This window comes from Canis lupus, chromosome 21, assembly GCF_003254725.2.
Source record: "Canis lupus dingo isolate Sandy chromosome 21, ASM325472v2, whole genome shotgun sequence".
Taxonomy (NCBI): Eukaryota; Metazoa; Chordata; class Mammalia; order Carnivora; family Canidae; genus Canis; species Canis lupus.
Genome location: NC_064263.1, coordinates 39,143,242 through 39,164,126, shown reverse-complemented (window position 1 = coordinate 39,164,126; position 20,885 = coordinate 39,143,242). Strand labels below are relative to the sequence as shown.

The 20,885-nt window shown below is 42.0% G+C and overlaps 1 long non-coding RNA gene across 10 annotated transcripts in view; it reads left to right on the top strand.

Annotated features, from left to right (window-relative positions):
• The window catches only part of LOC125753247 (uncharacterized), a 141,839-nt gene that overhangs the window by 54,596 nt on the left and 66,358 nt on the right, over positions 1–20,885 (top strand). For 4 of the 10 annotated variants that reach the window (XR_007404600.1, XR_007404598.1, XR_007404602.1 and 1 more), the window contains exons 2-4: positions 6,101–6,187; positions 18,031–18,341; positions 20,821–20,881. This is a non-coding gene — a long non-coding RNA (uncharacterized LOC125753247). The remainder of the gene's footprint in view (positions 1–6,100; positions 6,188–18,030; positions 18,342–20,820; positions 20,882–20,885) is intronic. The other 6 variants (XR_007404596.1, XR_007404595.1, XR_007404603.1 and 3 more) reach the window with 2 other exon arrangements.

The window sequence follows — 20,885 nt, the reverse complement described above, 5'->3', positions numbered from 1 at the left end:
CCTTCAATCATCTCCATTTTACAGAGGTCAGTGGCAGTGTGGCCTTGTCTCTGATGTCCAAGGAAATCCCTGGCTAACTCCAGACTCAGGGAATTCCACTTTTCACTCCGGCTTTGGCAAGGAGTTGGGGTCTGGCAAAGACAAGGCTTGGTTTGTTGCAGTGTTTTCTGACTGATGATCTCTGAATCTTGTAGAATATAAGAAGTAGCACTCACATGGGCAGAGAAGACCTTGAAGGTGAGAAGTACCATGAAGGATATCTTGGAGTTAGGGTATCTTTGGCTCCATTGGTTCCAGGAACAACACCTGCCCAGCTAGATTGTGGGGAATAAGGGTGGCTCATGGGCCAACTTAATTATATAGTTGTTCTGGATGTGCCTTATACAACACTAGGGAGTGCCATTCATATCTTATTCATTGTATAATAAATGCCATTACCTGGCAGATGGTAGGTAAGGCATCTCAATAAAGGAGTGCCTTTCTCAGACTTGTTTGAAACATTCCATAGGCTGGTGATGGTGCTGATCAGATATTGATTCCTCCACCCAGCTCCTAACTATAGAATCCATTCCTTACCTGTCCTCCTGGTCTGAAATGTGGTGGTTCTTCCCCTTCAAAGCAGTGCCTGGCCCTGCTGTCCCAGACCTTATAGGCTGGGTTCAGACACTGCTTAGGTAGAGCCATCCTCTGCCTGAGGAGAGAGTAGACTCAGGGTCCAAACACTCGAATGAAGTTCCCAACTACAAGATTTCAAAAAAACCCTTTTCCCCAGAGACAGTCTGGGGAGTAAATGCTAGATGTCAGTGCCAGTTCATCCCCCAACTTCCCTAAGAGTAAGAATATCTCACTATGCCTTCTAGAATGTGGGCATTCTAGACCTGATCAGGGAAGCTGGCAACTGACTTTATATCAATGTCTGGGGCAGCAGTGGAAGTTGCAGGTGGTGGTTGCAGCACAGACAGCCTCTCCTCACATTCTGTCTTCTACAGTTTTAATTCATGCTGTCATTTTTACATTTCTTGGCACTGAATCCTTACCAGCACTTTCAGTGAAATCTTCTGATATTTTATTCCTTTTTTTTTTTTTCTTTAAGGGCATGAGATCTTCGGCACACCAGCAATATTTAGTGCCAACACTGTGTAGTTTTAGAGGAGTATGTGAGCTCATACGATTGTTGAGGCTGATGGGAGAAAGCTGCAGAAGGGGCCAGAAGGATATCTGTTCTCTGTCTTAGCGAAGAGCAAGCAGAGAAAGGCACACACTTCAGACCAGGAATGGAGATTAAACACCAGGGAGAGTTTACTAAGAGAAAGAAATGCAACCTGCACAGTCTGTCTGCATGGAATGCTTTCAAGCATTCCTGAATGCCACCTCTCTGTGAGACACTGTATTCAGGGACTGTGGATCCAAAGATGAGCAAGACTCAGAGCCCCTGCCCTCGTGGAACTTATAGTGGATGTTGGGAGAAAGAAGTAAACAAGTAATTATATGTTTATAACTCTGAGAGAGCAGAGGTCTTTTTTTTTATATATTTTATTTATCCATTCATGAGAGACAGAGAGATAGAGAGGCAGAGACATAGGCAGAGGGAGAATCAGGCTCCATGCCGGGAGCCCGACGTGGCACTTGATCACAGGACTCTGAGATCATGCCCTGAGCCAAAGGCAGAGGCTCAACTGCTGAGCCACCCAGGCATCCCAAAGGTCTTTTTTAAACAAGAAATTTAAAAGCCATAGAGGAGACTGATACACTTGAAGACATTAAAAGTTTAAAGTTCTATACAATAAAAGATACAAATAAAATTAATAATAATCAAAAGATTGGTAGAAGAGTTATGACATATACCACACATGAAGAATTTTCAACTGTAATTTATAGAATGCCTACCAATCAAAAAATAAAAAATGGCAAAGGATACATGTTAGTGATCTATTGATACTTAACAAATTGCCTCCCCGAATTAAACATTTATTATCTCATAGCTTTTGAAAGTCAGGAACACAGGCATGGCTTCATTGGGGCTTCTTGCTCCAGATCTCTCCCAGGCTGTAGTGAAGATGTTGGCTGGGGCTGAGTCATCTTCAGCTTGACTGGGGAAGGACCCATTTCCAAACTCATTCACATGATTGTTGATGAGATTCTGTACCTCACTGGCTGTTGGCTGGAAGCCATATGGGCTTCTCCAGAAGACAGCTAAATACATGGCAGCTTTCTTCACCAGACTGAGGAAGAGTCAGAAAAAAAAAAAGAGAGAGGAAGAAAGAGAGCAAACAAGATGGAAGTCACCATCTTCTGGAACCTAACATTGGAAGACAAACTATCATCTTTGCATTTCTGTTCATTAGTAGCAAGTCACTAGGTCTTTAAGGGAAGGAGATTATATAAGAGCATGATCACCAAAGGATGAGGACCATAGGGGGCCATTTAGAAGTCTGCCTGCCACAGGATACAAATGGGCAGTCCATAGAGAAATGACTATAAACTTAAGATGCCCAGCTTCACTAGTAATGAGGAAAATGCATATTCAAGTGATAAAGAGAAGTCATGCTTTATTCATCGCATTAAGGGCAATTAAATACTGATGACATCTTGTTTTAGTAAGGGTTTGGGGAAACAGGTATTACTATGCAGTATTGGTGGAAGAGAAGATAGTTACTGGACATAGCTCCTTAACCAACAAGAGAACTTCTAAGACTCTAGTGCAGAAAAATACAGGTGCCCAAAGCTTTATGTTCAAGAATGCTCATGGAGGGATCCCTGGGTGGCGCAGCGGTTTAGCGCCTGCCTTTGGCCCAGGGCGCAATCCTAGAGACCCGGGATCGAATCCCACGTCGGGCTCCTGGTGCATGGAGCCTGCTTCTCCCTCTGCCTATGTCTCTGCCTCTCTCTCTCTCTCTCTCTCTGTGACTATCATAAATAAATAAAAAATTTAAAAAAAAAGAATGTTCATGGAAATAGTGTTTGTAATAGTGAAAAATGAAACCACAGGTATGCCCACCTGTGAAGATGATTAAGTAAATTATTAGACAACTAATGTATGGGATTCAAGGTAGAGATAACAAAAATGAGGTAGATGGAAAGATCCTCATAACATATTTTTAAGTAAACAAAAAAAATTGCAGAATAGCTAGTGTCATGCTAAATACAAACAAAAGCACCTAAAAACCATCATTTTTCCATATGCACATGTATGTGTAAAGATACCTATTGAGAGTATGGAAAGATACAGACCAAGGTGATGCTAACGGTTACCTTGGGGATGGGGGAAGAGTTAGGAGGGGGGACAGATGGCTACGGGGGGTTTCCTTTATCTATGTAGTCTTAGCTTTTACAAGAAGAATGTGTACATATATTATTTAATTAAAAAGTAACTGAAGAGAATGGATATTTTTGAAACACAATTATCATCAATAGAAGTAACATAATCAGAGTTCTCTTGAGATTGGAAGTCCTTCCTCCAAGGAAAAGAGAGCATGTTGTAGCCATGATTCTCGATCTGAGCCCTGAATGTCATTAAGGGATATAAACCAGATTGGGGGACAGCCTGGGTGGCTCAGCAGTTTAGCGCCGCCTTCAGCCCAGGGCGTGATCCTGGAGGCCCGAGATGGAGTCCCATGTCAGGCTCCCTGTATGGAGTCTGCTTCTCACTCTGCCTGTGTCTCTGCCTCTCTCTCTCTCTCTCTCTCTTTCGAATAAATAAAATCTTTAAAAATTAAAAAATAAACAAACAAACAAAAACCCAGATTGGGTTACAGAGACTTGCAGCCAGACCAGCCTCATATTAAATAGAAGAAAGTCCAATAGGCAGACAAAATTGAAGGGAAATCTTCTTCCCCACCTCTCTGACATTATCTCCTCCAGGAGAAATATAAAACAGTTCAGAAATGCCATAGATCCTCAAGGTCTATGGGCACTGTAGCTTGGGATCAGTTAGTGCCTCAGTAAATAATGGTGAGATCAGATGTGTATTTAAATCACTTTCCAGTCTATAACATCCACAAGGCTGTCATTTCTGGTGAACTGAGGTTAAAATATTGGACTATTTCATACTGGTCAGTAAACAGCCACTGTTACATGGACCAGACCCCTTCCCATCCACCCTTCCCTCCTGACACTCCCCCGGACTTATACCCCCCCACAAATCAGCAAGAAAAGAGGAAATGTCTGGCATACCAGGAGCACCAGGACCTTGCTTGACAGGCCAACATCAGTTCTGGTTGGTCAGGGCCAGGCTATTGCAGTTGGTAAATATCTATGTTTATATATATATATATATATATATATATATATATATATATATATATATAAAGTTTTAAGTAATTCAGGATGTTCAGTGCACAGCATGAGGTGAGAAGGATGCCAGCCTGTGTAGAACATTAAAAGCAGGTACAGGGTTAGTGTAAATGAGAACACCTATTTTCCTCTCCCTTAGGTCATGGTGGTGATGGGAGGAATAGAATTAGAGATTAGAAAAGTTCTTATAATAATGGGGCCTATGAAATTTTGAAAAAGTTTCCTCTCCGGCTTAACATGCTTCGACATATCAGATCATAGATTCCAATGCTATTAACACATCCTAAGATTTCTTTGCATGGGCCAATATAGATAGAATAGCAGTGTAGCATAGGAATGCTGCAGTGGAAGCCCGTGTGGGCATTGAGTGCCGGGGAGCCCAGACAACAGAATGGATCAGGGAAGGCTTCCTGGAGGAGGTGATGCCTGTACCTACTTGGCCTTTGGAAGACAAATAAGAATTAACCAGCTGAAGAGAAGGAAGAGTATTTCAGGCAATGAGAAAAGTGACCAGTATGGGGGAATAAAAAAAAGAAGCCTTAAAAGAAGTTTGACAAGACTGGAGAAAAGAGTATGGATTGTGGGCTGGGAGGAGGTGGGGTACAGAGGCCAGGACAGACATAACTAATTCAGAGACAGATGCACCTTTCTGGGCCTAAGGAAAAGTGCCACATTTCCCATATTTTCTATGCTGCTGAAAGTATCTATTCGTCTTAATTCTTGATTCTCCTTCTCCAAAATCAAACTGTATGCCTTGCCGCCTCCTACCTCAGGAAACAGATTGACTTGGGCACAAAAGCACGAACAGAATGGGAATTTTAAGCAGCAGCTGCATTTGAGCTTCCCTGGCAAAGATGTAGCCCATGGCTTGAAGATACCTAACTTGGGATCCCAGGCTCTTGCTTCTGAACGTCAAGGGGCAGACTGGAGTTAGCTGAGACAGAGGAATAATCATGGAATATAAACTCCAGGTCCAAAAGGTCTGGTCTCAGGGGAGTGAGATGGACACCCTGCTCCCACCCCAGAATCAGTGTCTTGGAGGCAACCGATCACCTTCAGCTCCTTCACCCTCTCCTACTGATGAAGGTGCTGGGATGGGCAGGACTCAGCAGGCTCTCGGGAGGCCTGGGGATGTGATTCATGTCTTCTAAGCAGAGTTACATGGTGAAAATTATTATTTTTTTTACTTATAAATTTATTTTTTATCGGAGTTCAATTTGCCAACATAGAGAATAACACCCAGTGCTCATCCCGTCAAGTGCCCACCTCGGTGCCCGTCACCCAGTCACCCCCACCCCCCGCCCACCTCCCCTTCCTCCACCCCTAGTTCATTTCACATGGTGAAAATTTTGATCTCATGTCTGTTAGCAACTTGAATGGTTATTGGCATGGATACTGTGGATAAGGTGTTTACATTCTTTGAGCCTCAGATTCCTCATCTGCAGTAGGAGGAAAACAATCACCCCACAAAGCCCCTTTGTGGGTGCCCTGGGACCAAGTGTAGTGGAAGCAACCTTCTGTAATACTTATCCACAATCTTTCTTGTGGCTCCTGGGGATAGAGTCATTTTCACAGGAAACCTGTGCTGTTGGTCTTAGAAAAACTTTTGATGGACTTTTGGATCATATGAAGGAGACACCCAGCTCTTGCTCCCAAATGGTGAGGTTGAGATGAGTAGATAAACTGCTCTGTGCTGGGAATGCTTCTCTGTGCATCCATCATTTGCTGGCCTGGCACCAACATGGGAGTTGGCTGGTATAGGGGAAATGGCTTGTTTTATTTGTTTGTTTGTTTCTCCTCCTTGCAGGTCCAGGGAGAAGTTGAGGTGCCCAGGTGGAGCAGCGCCTAGAGGATGACTTGAATACTGATAGTGGTACCATTGAGGATATTGGAGGTAAGGAATTTCTCTCCCTTCTTTATCGAGTCTGAAAAAGTTTTGAGAGGTATATTTGAAACACGTGGCCAAAGGTGCTCCACGGTAGGGGGATTCATGCAATATGGTGGCAGGTGGGGAAGGGGTGCTAAGGAAAGGGGCCTGCAGGGGCTTCCCATGGAAGGCATGCCTGACAGTCTTCAGGAGCTGTGATGCCCAGTATTTAATTGAAAGTTTTTTTCTTTTTTCCTTTTTTTTTTTTTTTGTTTTCATGTTTTCTATTCTGATTATTCTCAAATCCTTACCAACATTCTGCTAAATGTTTAGTTTTTCCTGGTCTTACTAAGTGTAGGAAAGTTAAGACAAAGCCTTAGTCCCTACATGGGGTAAAGAGTCCTACTGATAATGCAGCTATAGCAGGATGAGGCTGATGTGAAGGAATGGCAGGCAACCCCAGGGACCAGACAGTGGCCAGAAGGCCCATCAGGAACGTGGGAACCTGCGGAAAGGACAGGCTTCCTCCAGTCGCCCAGGGATGGTCCTTGAACTCTGGAGGGAGTTGTTTGTGTTTAGCAGAGCTAATCTGTCACCTCCTCCTCTTTCTGGATTCTGAGAAATAGGCACAGGGTCAAGGTGCAGTGTCAGCAGCCCAGCTGACAGGCATCCAACACCAGAATCCTAATCCACATTTTAGCCTAGATGTCAGCTGCCTGAGGGGAGAATTGTGTTCACCACAGAGACCTTCACGGAGCGGCTTGCATGGAGAATCATAGCGCCCTCACCTGGCGTAAGAGGGATTCAACAGCCCTAACCCCTGAGGCCACCAATGGAAGTCACATTCCCACCAAAAGCACCAGTCCCTAGGCAGGGAGTTTAGGATGTTCTTCCTAACATCTTGAGGGAGAGGAAGAATGGTTCCCCCTATAGGTGTTAAGATTAAAGACCATCCTTGCAGGAGGGAGGACCCAGAGACCTATACTTAAAATGAAGACTAAATTCTGATAGGCAGATGTGGGACTGATAAAAGTACACGCAGGGGAATCATCCTGCCTCTGCCACTTACCAGCTGTGTGACCTTGGATATGTCACTTAACATCTCTGGGACTCAGTGTTCTCATCTGTAAAATGAGGAATGACAACATCAATTGTGTTGGATTGCATCTGCATCATTGTAAGGATTAAATAAGTTAATACATGTAAGACCACCAGATCACAGTTAACTCAGTTGCTTTAACTCTTCATGATGCTTACATGTTCAACACAGCCCCTGGCACACAGCTGACAGTTGGTAAACGGTGGCTCAATCTTTCATTTTATCTTGGGGGTAAAAATCGTCACTAGCTACCCTGACAGTGAGTGGGAGTGGTCAGGGGGAGAACAGTGGTTCTGGGAACAGTCTACTTTTCAGAGAAAATATAATAGATTGTTGCAATAATAGTGTTTGGGGAGAAATTCCTGTCCCAAGTGGAGCCAGTGATTTACTCTCTGGTTATGAGTATATAACGTTACTAATGTAGTGTGTGTGACCCTAGTGCTTCTAAACTTTCAGTGTCTGTGGGTTTTAGCAATCCCTGGCCTCTCCTAAATGTCGGGAGGGGGAGGGCTGTCTCCCTTGCCTACTCTCCCCCACAGCCCCTCCCTGCAACGCTCTAATGAAATGGCAGCCCTTGGGTGGAAATTCTGAGCTTTCAGGGCCCTCACCCACGGGAGGCTGGCGCAGCTTGCCCGCTTCTTTACTGAATGCAGGATGAGGCAAGAGGCCAAGGCCATTTCCTCTCTTTTACTGCATCATAAAAAAAGCATCTTATTCTGTGTGTGACACCTCTCAAGTGTTCATACCCAGGCCATGATTAGCAGATAATCTCATAAAGGCCTGTGGTCCAGCTGCCAAGACCCACCTGGGGAGAATGTGAAGGCCTACAACAGAGACCCCTTCCTACCGCCTCGAAGACTTGTTCCTTGAAGTCACTCTTTTCCCATCTGGGGAGAATCTAGGCTGTCCTGCTCCTTGCTGGCTTGGCTCCCCAGCTGCCATTTTACTTTCTCAAAGAGAATCTTGCTCCCAACCACCCAGACCCTTCTAAAGAGAGCAGCTCATTCTCTGACTAAATTACAGAAGTATTGAGCTGGAGACTTAGGGAGTTGTCCAGTAGTAAAACCCTTTCGTTGCAGTGATGGGTCAGAGGAGACTCAGAGACATCAAATGACTACCCCAGTGTCACACCACAGAGGAATGGTAGAAGTGGGTGTGGAAACCAGATCTCCTGACACTCATTTGAAGGAGCCACTGTCTACATTCCTGCTGACCATAAGTCAGGCATGCCCTGGCTGAGTGTTTACTGTGTCAGAGCCACCGGACTCAGAAGTACCTTTTGAGATGGGGCCTGAGCTCCCAGGCTGGCCCCATCCATCTCAGAAATCATCAGAGCTACCTTTTGCCTGTTTAGCTCAGCAGGGACACTCAGGAGGGGATAAGGGGATTCATGGACTGGCTGGCAGCAGAACCCCCAGAGGTTCATTACATACAGGTAACCAGCACAGGCCACTTCTCTTCTAGCCTGGAAGGAGCATGCTGCAGAGGGAATAGCGTGGGTCTGGGACAGACCTAAGTTCCAGTCCTGACACTGCCTCTTTTTGGCTGTGTGACATTTGGCTATACAATTCTCTCTGAACTATGTGTCAAAAACAAGAGTAAAAGGTACTGGCATTATAGGCTGTTTTGAGGGTTAAAATGGCTTCTTCACAAATATACCAGCATGGAGCCTGACACAGGGCATGCGTTCCATGTACAAATATTGCCACTATTATTATCATCCCTCGGGCTATACAAATCACACCCTATCTGAACTTGAAATTTTTCAATATTTTCTCTGAAATAGTGAGGTTTTTTCCTATCCTACAGACTTAACCAAAAGTTTATGGAAGAGCACATAGTGGGCTCTGCAGTCAGCTTTAATGTCCTTCCTTCCATCTGGCAAGTCCATGAGGGAGTTCCAGTAGACAGAAAGAAGGGCAAGTTGACCAAAAGTTAGGGCTCAAGTTGTTATTTCTACCATGGGTGCTAAACATCTATACTTGTGTCTGTTTCTGATATGTTTCTGTGTCTGTCTCTATATTTCTATGTCTATCTCCATGACATATATGCTTCTAGTTTTTCTCTTTTTTTTTTTAAGATTGATTGATTGATTGATTGATTTATGAGAGTATGCACGCATGTGCAGGGGGGAGGGACAAAGGGAGAGAGAAACTCAAGCAGACTGTCCTGATCATGGAGCCCGATGCAGGGCTAGATCCCATGACCCTGAGACCATGACCCCAAGACCACAACACTAGCCGAAACTGAGAGTCAGACACTCAACCAAGTGAGCCACCCAGGCACCCCTCTTATTCTTGAAACAAAGGCAAACTGTTCAATTATATTTAAAAAGAAATGTCTATGCTCCTTATAAATAATTAATGTATTAAAGTTTAGACATGAAAGTAGTAAAATAACCCAAATAATACTACTTAGAGATAACCTATATTGAGAATAAACATCATCACTTCCGGTTTTGTATTTGCATACTGAAATAGAAAAATAAATATCTAAAAAAATTTAAATAAAAATGAAATCATAACTCTAAATACTATTATAAAATGTAAAGTATTACCTTAACTTTCTGGAATTTAACAAGAAAATATACGAAAGTAAAACTACAGATTATTGAATACAGACTTCTTTATTGCATTTTTTTAAAATACAAGTATTTAATAAAAAATCCTTTTAAGGTTGATGGAAGTGATTATAGAAAGCATCAAGAGATGGCAGTCATCATGTCTTTTGAAACTCTGCATTTCTATGTTAGTAGCAATTGTGTTTGGGCTATGGAAGGTAAGACATTAACACCCTTACACGTCTTCAACTCCCCTCTCCTCAAAATCCGGATTTTGTTATATGATTATTTGTACATTGTTCAAATGCTCTATAACTAGAATAGTTCCCATATTTCATACAACTGTTCAATCTCAGCTTTCCTGACTGACTTACTTTCTATGGTAAGTGGGGTGAGAGCAGGTAATAAACCCCCAAAAAGGAAAATATATGATGAATTAGAAAATGATACATGCTGTAGAATAAAAGCCAAATATAAAGCAGAGGAAAGGAGGTCCAGAATGCTGGAGTGGGGCAGAGCACATGTTGCCCTAGTAAATAAGGCAGTTAGAGTGGGCTTCACTAAAGATACTGTTCATTACCAGGATAGATACTAAGTAGACCTACTGCCCACCACTAGTGCCCTTTCATGGTGTTCTGTTTCTAAGTTATTTCTTTCTATATGTCTTAATTGCCTGAATGTCATTGTCACATAGTTTTGTTTAAGAGGGGCCCATAGTGCTCGCTTCGGCAGCACATATAATAATAAGAGGGGCCCATAGATGCTATTTGACTGTTTCCTCTGCTTTGAGAAGATCTGTTGCTTTTTATATTTAACAGCATTCTTGTGTGGCTATAACACCTGGGGTGCATTTTCACTCTCTTATTGTGAATACTGCCTTTTGGCCTTAAATGTACCTGTGGAGAAAGCTGAGGCCAGCTTGATTTTAACCCCTCCTAATGATTTGCTTTTCCTGATTCAATGTTTGAAGAGTATTTTTTTTTTTTAACTCATAGATCTATCATGAGCTGTCTGTATTAAATTTTCCTGGAACATGGTATATGTTTCAATTTGCATAGTTAATTTTTTTATTTAAATAGTTTAAACATTTTTACCTTTGGGTTTGGAAACTTATTTTTTTATTTATTAGGCTTTTAAAAAAATTCTATTAGTTACCCTGTATTTGTTTCTAATATAGTTTGTTTTAATCTGCATTTACTGTGATTTTTCTCAAACTCTCATCCATCTAACTTATTTTTAGTGGAATATACCTGTTCCCTGCTCTAATTTTTATATTAGTTCTATAATGATGGTATGTGTCCTCAATTTGTTTCCTTAGATCCTACATTTCCTTTGTTTGTTTTCAACCTTATTATCTTGTCTTTCAGTGCTTGTGTTTTGAATTTATATTCTTATTAAGATGTTCTATAGCCAGATAGTATGATGAAGATTTCCTTTTGTTCCTTTGCTACGTTTTCTCCTAGGTTGGTTTTCTGGCCCTTTTCGCTCCCTCCTTCCCCCACCCTCCTTTCCTCCCTCCCTCTTTTCCTTTCTTCTTCCTTCCATCCCCCCATCTTCCTTCCTCCCTCCCTTCTTTCTTTGCCCCCCCTTCCCACCTCACTTTCTTCTTTCACAATATATTTGCATAATTCTTTCATAAATAAGAGAAAAATTCTTGTGATGCTCTTTCAACTCGCCAACATAACATTTGTAGAAGCTTATTATAAAGTGTCTGATTCCACTTCCTTGCCTTAGAAAGTACCACCTGGGGAATACATTTGAATCTGTTTGTTTCCTAAGACTCTGGAAGAGACTTAGGGTCTCCATTTCTAACTGTTTTGCCTGTACCTGGTATGGTGAACTGAGGCAATGGATTAGAACAGAGGCCTTCATGGAGCATCCTGTCTGGCTCATCGATGAGCTGGGACACAGACCAGTGGGGCTAATGCTAGGGCTAGAAGCTGTAGGAACCAAAAGAAACTGACTCAAGGGAGCCAGATTCCAACTTCCAGTATCCAAATTGAAAATTTGGAATCAGTATCTATGGTGGCTGAGAGAGCTTATATTCTGGAAAGAAACTGGTAGTTAGTCCAGGCTCTGTAACTTAGTGGTTTTATAATCTTGCTCCTCTGCCTTCCCATCTGTACAAAGGTAATAACGATGGTATCTTTCTCATAGAATTGTGAGGATTAGATGAGGTAATGAAGCAGCCCTTAGCACAGGCAGCTTTCATAAATGCTAGCATTTTCTATTATAATTAATGAGACACAAATTCCAATAAGCATTGATCTCACAGAATATCTGATCAGAAGGCAGCACTGAGCAGCAGAAATATGTATCAAAAGTGACACATGGGCACCTGGATGGCTCAGTCAGTTAAACGTCCAACTCTTGATTTCAGCTCAGGTCATGATTTCAGTGTCCTGGGATTGAGCCCCGAGTGGGGCCCCATGCTGGCTGTGGAGTCTGCTTAAGATTCTCTCTCTCCCTCTCCCTCTGCCCCTACCCCCACCTGCATACACTCTCTCAATCTCCTGGAAGGAAGGAAGGAAAAAAAGAAGGGAGGGAGGGAGGGAGGAAGATAGATGACACAAAGTTCATTTGGTGCCAGGAACAGTATTTAAGGCTTTGGTTAATCACTCACAGTAGGACCCCAGGCTGAGGCTGGGAGGCTGTGGGGCTCAAACTCCTTCCTTCATGGTGCTGAGGAGAAAAGGGGAACCTATGAGAGCCAGACAGGGTGGCTGGCCACAGTCCAGTGGTTTTTAAAATACGTTCTCCAGAACTGTGGCATCAGCATCACCTGGGAATTTGTTACAAATGCAAGTTCTCAGCCTCCACTCCACACCTACTGAATCAGAAACCAATTAATTGAGACCGGGACATTTGTGCTTAAACTAGCCCTTCTGGTGATTCAGAGGTACTCTTAGGTTTGAAAACCATTCTGACTTCTGCTATCAGCTAGTATTTGGGAACTGAATGGACAGGTTGGAAAGGCAGTGACTCTAGAGTGCCATGGCCAACATCTCAGAAACTTAAAGTAGGCTTGAAGTGATTTTGTGGGCAGAATTAGGCTGAGTTGCACTTGTTAATAGTCAATGAGCATTTTAATAGGTATATAATTAACTTGTAAATTTATTCTTCTAAATGTATATCTTCTCTGTATCCTGTATATAGATGTGGATACTGCTATGCTTAACCTATTTTTTCGTGGGCTATAATTTCGATTATAAAATGATAAAATACAGAGAAACACTTGACTCTCATAGTTATGGTAAAAATCTGCAGTTTACCCTTAAACCAGAGTATCATCTGCCATCTGGTGGCAGCATACCCCGCTGACAGGCTCCACCAGTCATAACTCTAAATCAAAGATCTCAGAGCTAGGAATGAGGGGAAGGGGTGGGGAACATCTTGAGTCTGAAGAAATTAGGGGAAGATTCCTGCTCATATCAGGTTATTATGGTTCCTTCTCAAAGAAGTGAGGTGGAAATTGGGGAAGAATATGGGCATTAGCATCAGACAGAACTAGGGTAGAGCCACTTTTGGAAAGATCCTTAACATCTTGGAGCCTCAGTTTCCTTATTTTCAAACAGGGATGAGAGTAAAATAATACTTCAGTTTCCAGATTAGTGTGGGGGTCAAATGAGGGAATTTGCAAACAGCTGGACCTGTTTGGAAAGCTGACGAGAGCTTCCCAGATGTGAGTTGTTTATTATTTACATTTGAAACTTGGTCTTTATTTGTGGAATGTAATGTTCTCTGTTAGAGGAATTCTAGATATTAGCAAGCAGGTGGAGAAGGTATTTGATGTTTGGGTTTGTCTTGAAAAAAATTTTTAAAGAACTTAGGAGTGAGAGAATTTGCCCTGAGATTACTCTGCCTGTGATTGAAGAAGGAAAGAGGAATGACCAACTCTATGCACCAACAAGGTGGGGAGCAATAAGACCTAGAGTTCCTGCCCATAAGATATTATGGTGCCTTTTGTCCTTGTGTTGTTTGGACTTAGGAGAAGAAAGGAGAAGGCTGGATGGAAGTTTGCAGAGACAATGGTGGGAATGAGGAAAAGGGGCAGGAAGAAATAAAGAAATAAGACAAAACAGAGGGCAGGAAGGGAGTCAGCAACCAAGAGAATAAGAGAGAGAAGAAAGAGTCCTTGGAGGAAACTAAGTTAAAAGAAGCCTCAAATAGAGGGAAGAAGGAAGGACAATGCCCTGGGTGCTGTTGCCCGAGTGGGTTCCAGGCCTTTCCAACTGGCAGCACATTTTGTGAGTCCACTTTTGCCACTGAAACACTTTTTTCTTCAGGGACCTTGTGTTTTTGTACATGTGAAGTGTTTGGATCCAATGTGCTTGGTGAAAGAGAAGAGTCATACATCGCTGGAAAAAGAGACCAGATGTCTTTGAAATCATCTAAATTGTCTCTATTTAAAAAAAAAAAAAAAAAAAAAGTTACTCTTTCCATTGCTGCCAGATCTGAAAGTCCAATTTGCCAGGATAATATATCCGGTGTGGATAAAGATTTCCAAACTTGAAGTGTTTGTTGCTTAGCAACCTGGAGGCGTGAAGGGCCCACTTGGGCTCCACCATTGAACCCCAGGCTTCACTCAGCAGTGGGGCCAAGCTGAGTAGGAACAGGGCTCACTCAGGCCTTGAGCCCACAGTCCCTCCCCTTGCAGGTTTCTTCTCAGGTACTTGAGGCCAATAAAATGTAAATAGAGAAGGAAAAAGAAGCAGAAAGAGACAGAGAGAAAGGGAACCACCTACAGAAAAAAGTCCCAGGGACTGACAGTTAAAAAGAAAACACCAATTGTGCATATGACTTGATCCTGGGCTTTGAGCACACATTCTTCAATGATGTGAAACAAGAATATTTTTGTACTTTCAAAGGGCTGTTTTTTAATATTAACTTTAAAGAAAAACTACATATGTTATTATTATTATTATTGCCATATTCCCTGTCTGGAGTTCCAGTGGAGACTTGGTGACATACTCATCTGTGCTCCACCGGGGGCCAGGAACATGAGGGGTGGTCCTTGCAGTAGTTCCCCCAATATCCATTGCCCTTTCTCTTGTTAATCCCTCTGAATTTTGATCCAGTTTCCATCCTCCTGCCTCTCTGCATAGTCCTAGCAAAGAAGTGACTCTATACCTAGAACCTGTGGTCTAGATGACCCTGAACAATCCCATCTTCCAGCCATAGTACAGCTTCAGGGACAGGGCTCTGACTGCATTCTGGCTACTGAACTACAACAAGAGAAGTGTGCTGGGGGTTCCTTGAAAAGCTCTTCCTTGGGCATCTGGAGACATTCCTGGAGGTGGCCCTTTTTTTTTTTTTCTCTCTGGATACTTGTAGCAATTTTGGGGACCATGAGAGGGAGAGAGCCTTAAGATGAAGCTGATTCTGGGAAGGGTAGGGTGAAGGGAGAGGAAATAATGAACAAACGAACAAATTCTTGATGGCATAGTCAGGCTACTAAATCAAACTGTTCCTGAAGCCCAGGTTCTTCAGTCTCCAGTTACATAAGCCAATAATTGTCCTTTATTGTTTAAGCCAGTTTGAATTGAGTTTTCTATTACTTAGGATCCAACATTTTTTATTGATGCGGTAACACATTGAGTACCTACTCTGTGCCTGACACTCTATAAAATGGTCTTATGTGTATTATTGTCACCTAAGCCCCATGGTAACCTGGCAGGAAGGGCATAACACCCCCATTATTCAGCTGAAGAAAACTCTAGTTCTAATACTGCAGTGGTTTGTAGCAGAGCTGGTGTTTAATCCAGGGCAGTCTCACTCCAGAGTGCAGGCTCATCCCCATGCTCAGATTCTCAGCTGGCATGGGAGGCGATCTGCTCTGAGCAGACATAGGAGGAAGAGTAGAATGGAAAGTCAAGTGTGAGCTCTGAGCTGACAAGATTGACAAAGGTCAAGACAAGGGCCTTATTAAGCAGAATCTGCAGTGGGTTTGGATGACCTGGCTGGTTCAGAGTCCTCATGTGGTAAGCCATTTTTAATACCACATGGCCCCCCTCCGTGGCCAGGCCACACCTTGCTTTACCAGCCCCCTGGACACCATGAGGAATAATGACTTAATGACAATCAGTCATCCCTATAAACATTTGCAAAGGCTTGTGAAATTTTATTGTATTTAACTCATGTTTCCTAATTTCGTAGCTTCCTTTCAGTCTCCCTCTTCCAAGTTAAGACATATTAGCAAACCCCTGGCATGACAAGACCATGGATGGGGTCATGAGGGTACTAGTTAATGTTCACAGAATATTTACTTTGTGCCAGCCACTCTTCTAAGAGCCTTCCATATACAGCTTGTCTGTTAATGAGTTAGTATATTGTCACCCCTCTACTGTAAATGTGAACGTGGAGAGAGCTTAATAAATACCTTCCTAAGGTCATGGCTAAACGATATCCTGTGCTCTCAACCACTAGCCTATATTGCCTTTTCATATAGATAGAGTGAGCAAAACCTCCTGCCAAGGTTCTTTGCCAACAGGATGTAATAGACGGGGCATGCCTGACTCTAAGCACCAGAATTACCCCATTCAGTATGGAAATGAACAAAGTGTGGCTATAAAGTTGTGAGACTGTTTTTTAAAAACACACACTACTTTATCATGCATATTACTGCAACACTTTTAAAAGTTCTCTCCCCTCCATATCCTCACTTTTGAAAGACAGCAAACCAGAAAAAAGTATAAATAAATAGCTTTGAAAAAGAAAACTGATGAGAAAAGACTAGCATTGCTAGACATTGGATAGACTACAAGGAAGTATTAATTAAAACAGCATGGTCCTATGGATGAAAATAGATAAGTAGATCAGTGAAAAAGAGCAGAAAACTCCACCATACTATTATTTGGTATATAATAGAAGTAGTATTTCATATGTGGAGGTTGGGCAAAAGATGGTACATAGATAGAGACATGTTGATTTGGATTCTTTCCTCTTACCATATACCACGTTAAATCTTGGATAGATTAAAAAATAAGATATAAAAAGCTACAAGAAGATCTCAGGGAAAATTTAGGCACATGATCAGGAAAGGCTCTCCTAAATATTGCATCAACAGCCTGAACACCACAAACAGGGAAAATTTAGGCACATGATCAGGAAAGGCTCTCCTAAATATTGCATCAACAGCCTGAACACCACAAACAAATTTATAGATTGCACTTTATAAAAATTAAATATTTTGGTATAACAAATATATTGACAAAAGGTTCATTGCTTTGACATATAAAGAACTCTTATAAAATCAGTAAGATAAAATAAAGAACATAGCAATGTAAAAAAAAAATGTCAGGCCACTTTCACAAGTTGTAAATGAAAGTATAAATTCACACGTGATGAAACACAATGAAATGAAAAACATCAAAGACCTTAAAAATTTGACCCAGCAATTCCCCTCCAGAAATTTATTTTAAGAGAATGGCTGGACAAATACACATAGACGTTTGTGCAAAGGATATTCATCACATTATTCACGATGATTTTAAAAATTGAAATTAAGCTTGCTGTCTGCAGAGAGAATAGGTTAAATAAATGATGGCATCTATCCATTTAATGGACACTTAACAGTGATTAATGAAGATGATATACATGTGTATATGCTGACATCAAAACATGTTCTTGATCTGTTTTTAAGTGGAAAAAGGAATTAGAAGTGTGTATCAAAATATGATCATATTTGTATATAGATATAACCCTCTTCTTCCTTGAAGTATAAAAATGCCTAGCATGCTATTTCCCTAAAAAAAATGTTATATACATATGTATGTGTGTTTTCCAATATTTCCTAAAATAAATATACATTTCTATGTAATAACTTAAATACATTAGCAAATTATTTTGTATATATAAAATATTGCATAATAAAAAGCAAAAACTGGAGATGTGCCTATAAATAACAAGACCATTTCTTCCTTTTTCTGGCCTGAGTGACTTTTGAATTGGTCCATCAGGTTGCAAGGAAAAGCACAGGTTTTGGGAACCCCACTGACCTGGTTTGAAGTTTCAGTTATCACATACGAGTTGTAAGATTATAGGCACACTTCTTAACCTACTTGAGACTCAGTATTCTCACCTGCAAAATGAGAATAATATTCACCTTGCATGATTATTATGTGTAATACATTAAAGTAATAAAGCCTCTAGTTCAGTGACTGGTACCTAGAAGGGTCTTATTAAGTTGCAACAAATATTATCCTCCTTTAGTTAATACTCAACTTGAATGCCTCTCTGGATGTCTTCACCAACTACCTCAGACAGCTGGTTCTTTACTGGCAGCTTCCTCATAGCTCTTTATGGACACCTGTGCATGGACCCACTGGATGTGAGCTGGAAGCCAGGGATCGAATGGGGCCATCTCTGGATCTGGTACCAAATGTTTGGTACATAACGGAGACACACAAATATTTGTTGAATGAATAAAGGAATAAGTGAATAACAATTAAGATCAATGACAGCAATGCTGAAATAAGTAAACATTTCCCTAAGAGAACAACTTTTGAGGCCTGCATTCACTGGTATGTATATTATGGTGCATTAAAAAAAAAAAAAAACAAACAAAACCCTACCTGAATGTTGTTTTGGAATCCCATCTCATAGGAAATGGGACCCTAAAATAAAAGATATATCAGGTATATTATAACAATAGTGATTGCAAATATCTATTGAGTATTTAACTGTGTTAAATACTGGCACTGTGCTAGGCACTATTTATTTATTCCTCTCAAAAGATAAACAAGAAACTAATGATAAGAGATTATCAGTCACTTGCCTCCAGTATCTGGAAGTGGCAGCAGTAGGAATTGAACTCATGTCTTTTTGGCTAATTTGGCATCCTAGCCTCTTTTTTTTTTTTTTTTTTTTTTTTTAGTTTTATATCTCATACAGCCATTTTTTTTCTTTTTTTCTTAATTCAGTTTGCCAACATATAGTATCCTCTTAATCATGGGTCTCCCCAGTAGGGAAAGTCAGGTAAAGGCCTTAGGAAGAGGAATGTTGAAAACCCTGGAGCTGCTGGGCCAATGGACCTCAAGGGCACTCTGGAGAGGCCTACAGCAGTGGAAGGTGAGGAAGAAGAAGGATGTGAAAATAGGTATAAGAGGGAGGAGTGAAGGAAGTGGAGATGATGGGGAGAAACGAGATGGGGCCTGACAGAGTGGGAAAAAACCCTCCATTTACTACCCTGGCCTGCCATTTTGGGAGGCAGCCTTTTCACTATCTGGACAAAATCTTGAAGCAGGCAATTCTAATGACATAACCATGGTGGGGACAGCGGGTCTGCAAGTGAAATTTTGTTTTCTTTTACAGTTTTCAGAGATCAGCCATTATTGAAATAAGTATATCGATTTGTTGTGTTGAATTAAAGTGCATCGACCGTCTAGGAAAACGTTGGCAGTAGGAAGAGGTCTTTTACCTCGCTTCCCCACAAGCCCTAACCTTCCCCCCACCCCCAGCCTTTTCGGTGTTGGTGTTCTATTTCTGCTAATCCTTGCTAAGAAGTAACTGGTGAGCAAGAGGTTAGCTGGTGGGGTCTCAAGGTGAGACCTTTCCCAGGGGCATTTGCATGTTAATAGAGGATACTGGGAACTCAGGAACAGCCTCCAGGTCTCAAATGAAAGAAGTCCTGAAGGTGGATGAGAGGCGTGGGCACAGCCCCCAGGGCCCCCGCTGTGTAGGCCACGTTGATTCGGCCTGTGTGGATGGCCGCTGCTCTGGGCTTCTCTCCAGCTGCTTTTACAAAGAAGTGGTTTGGAGAAGAACAAAGCGATTGTGTTTATCCCCAGGCAAGTGTTCCCTTGCCAGGGCTATGTGCACAGTGCCCAGCTCAGAGTCTGGACCCGGACTCTGCTTTGCTTAATGGTTATTCCTTGGATGAATGAAGAAAGCCCTTTCCTCCTCCCGTCTCCCTCCCCCCTCACACCTTTAGCCTCCCATGGCCACTGGCCCCTGAGCCCCTGAAGCCCAAGAGCCCAACCCCAAGACCTGAGCAGCTTCTTCCTAGTGATAAGAACATCGCCAAGAAGAAATTCCTACCGTTTGCATTTTATTACTTTTCCTCCTTATAACTAGAAAACCTCAAAACTTGTGCTGAATTGCATGACCTCACTGACCACGTTTCATGTTCCTCGTTGAACTGTGGTTACAGCAATCTCCTTTTTAACTACGGCCAAACTGCAGAAAAGAAAATTCCTACGTGGACATGTTCTCATGCACAGGCACATTTCAGGGTCCTGGGGAAGGAAAACGGGTGGGGGCGGGGAGGGAGCAATAAGGACAAGACTACTTTTCTGTTTGGCTGAATTCATCAAAAATGTCCAAACCCCATACCGAACATTCATCGCTAATTAAATCCTAGCACCATAATTCAGAGAAAACAATTACAGCATTTAGAATTTTTAAAGGAACTATTATTGCTGCCTTGGCCCTTTTAAAAATTATGCTCCCCAAAGGACAAAATGTGATCCATTAATATGTATGTATTATTACTTTTTTTGTAAGGGAAGATTGCTGATGCCTGTGAATATGGAAGCATTTATCGGTTGCCGACAGCCGCTTAGTTGACTTGCAGTTTTAAGTGCAGTATTTTCTAGAATCTAAAAGCCTATAACATTAATTACCTTTTTGCCTTTAGCTGGTGGCCTGCTAGTTTCTGTCCCATGTTCTCATCTCTTACCTTGTTACACTGGCAACCTGCTTATGGAGTGAAGGGGTCGGTCAGACCCAGGAGTCAAAACAATGACTGGGAAAGATCACACAATAATCCATTCAATTGAGGGCAGTTCCTCCCATTTACCCTTGGTGCCCCATGAGTCCTTGTTTTACATTTTCCAGGTGAGGCCCTGCTGTGTGTTGGGTCCTTTGGGGCCCCTGAGTGAAAGGCATTCTGAATTTCTAAGTCAAGTCCGTGATTCTTCTGTGTCGAATATGCCCAGCTAAACTGGGATCTGACTTTTTTCTCTTTCAATTTTATCCTTCTTCGTCTTGATAATTTAACAGAGTTCCTGAGAGGTGGGTTCTCGGAGTCTGGCACCAAGGATCACAGTTGGCCTCTGTTAAGGTAT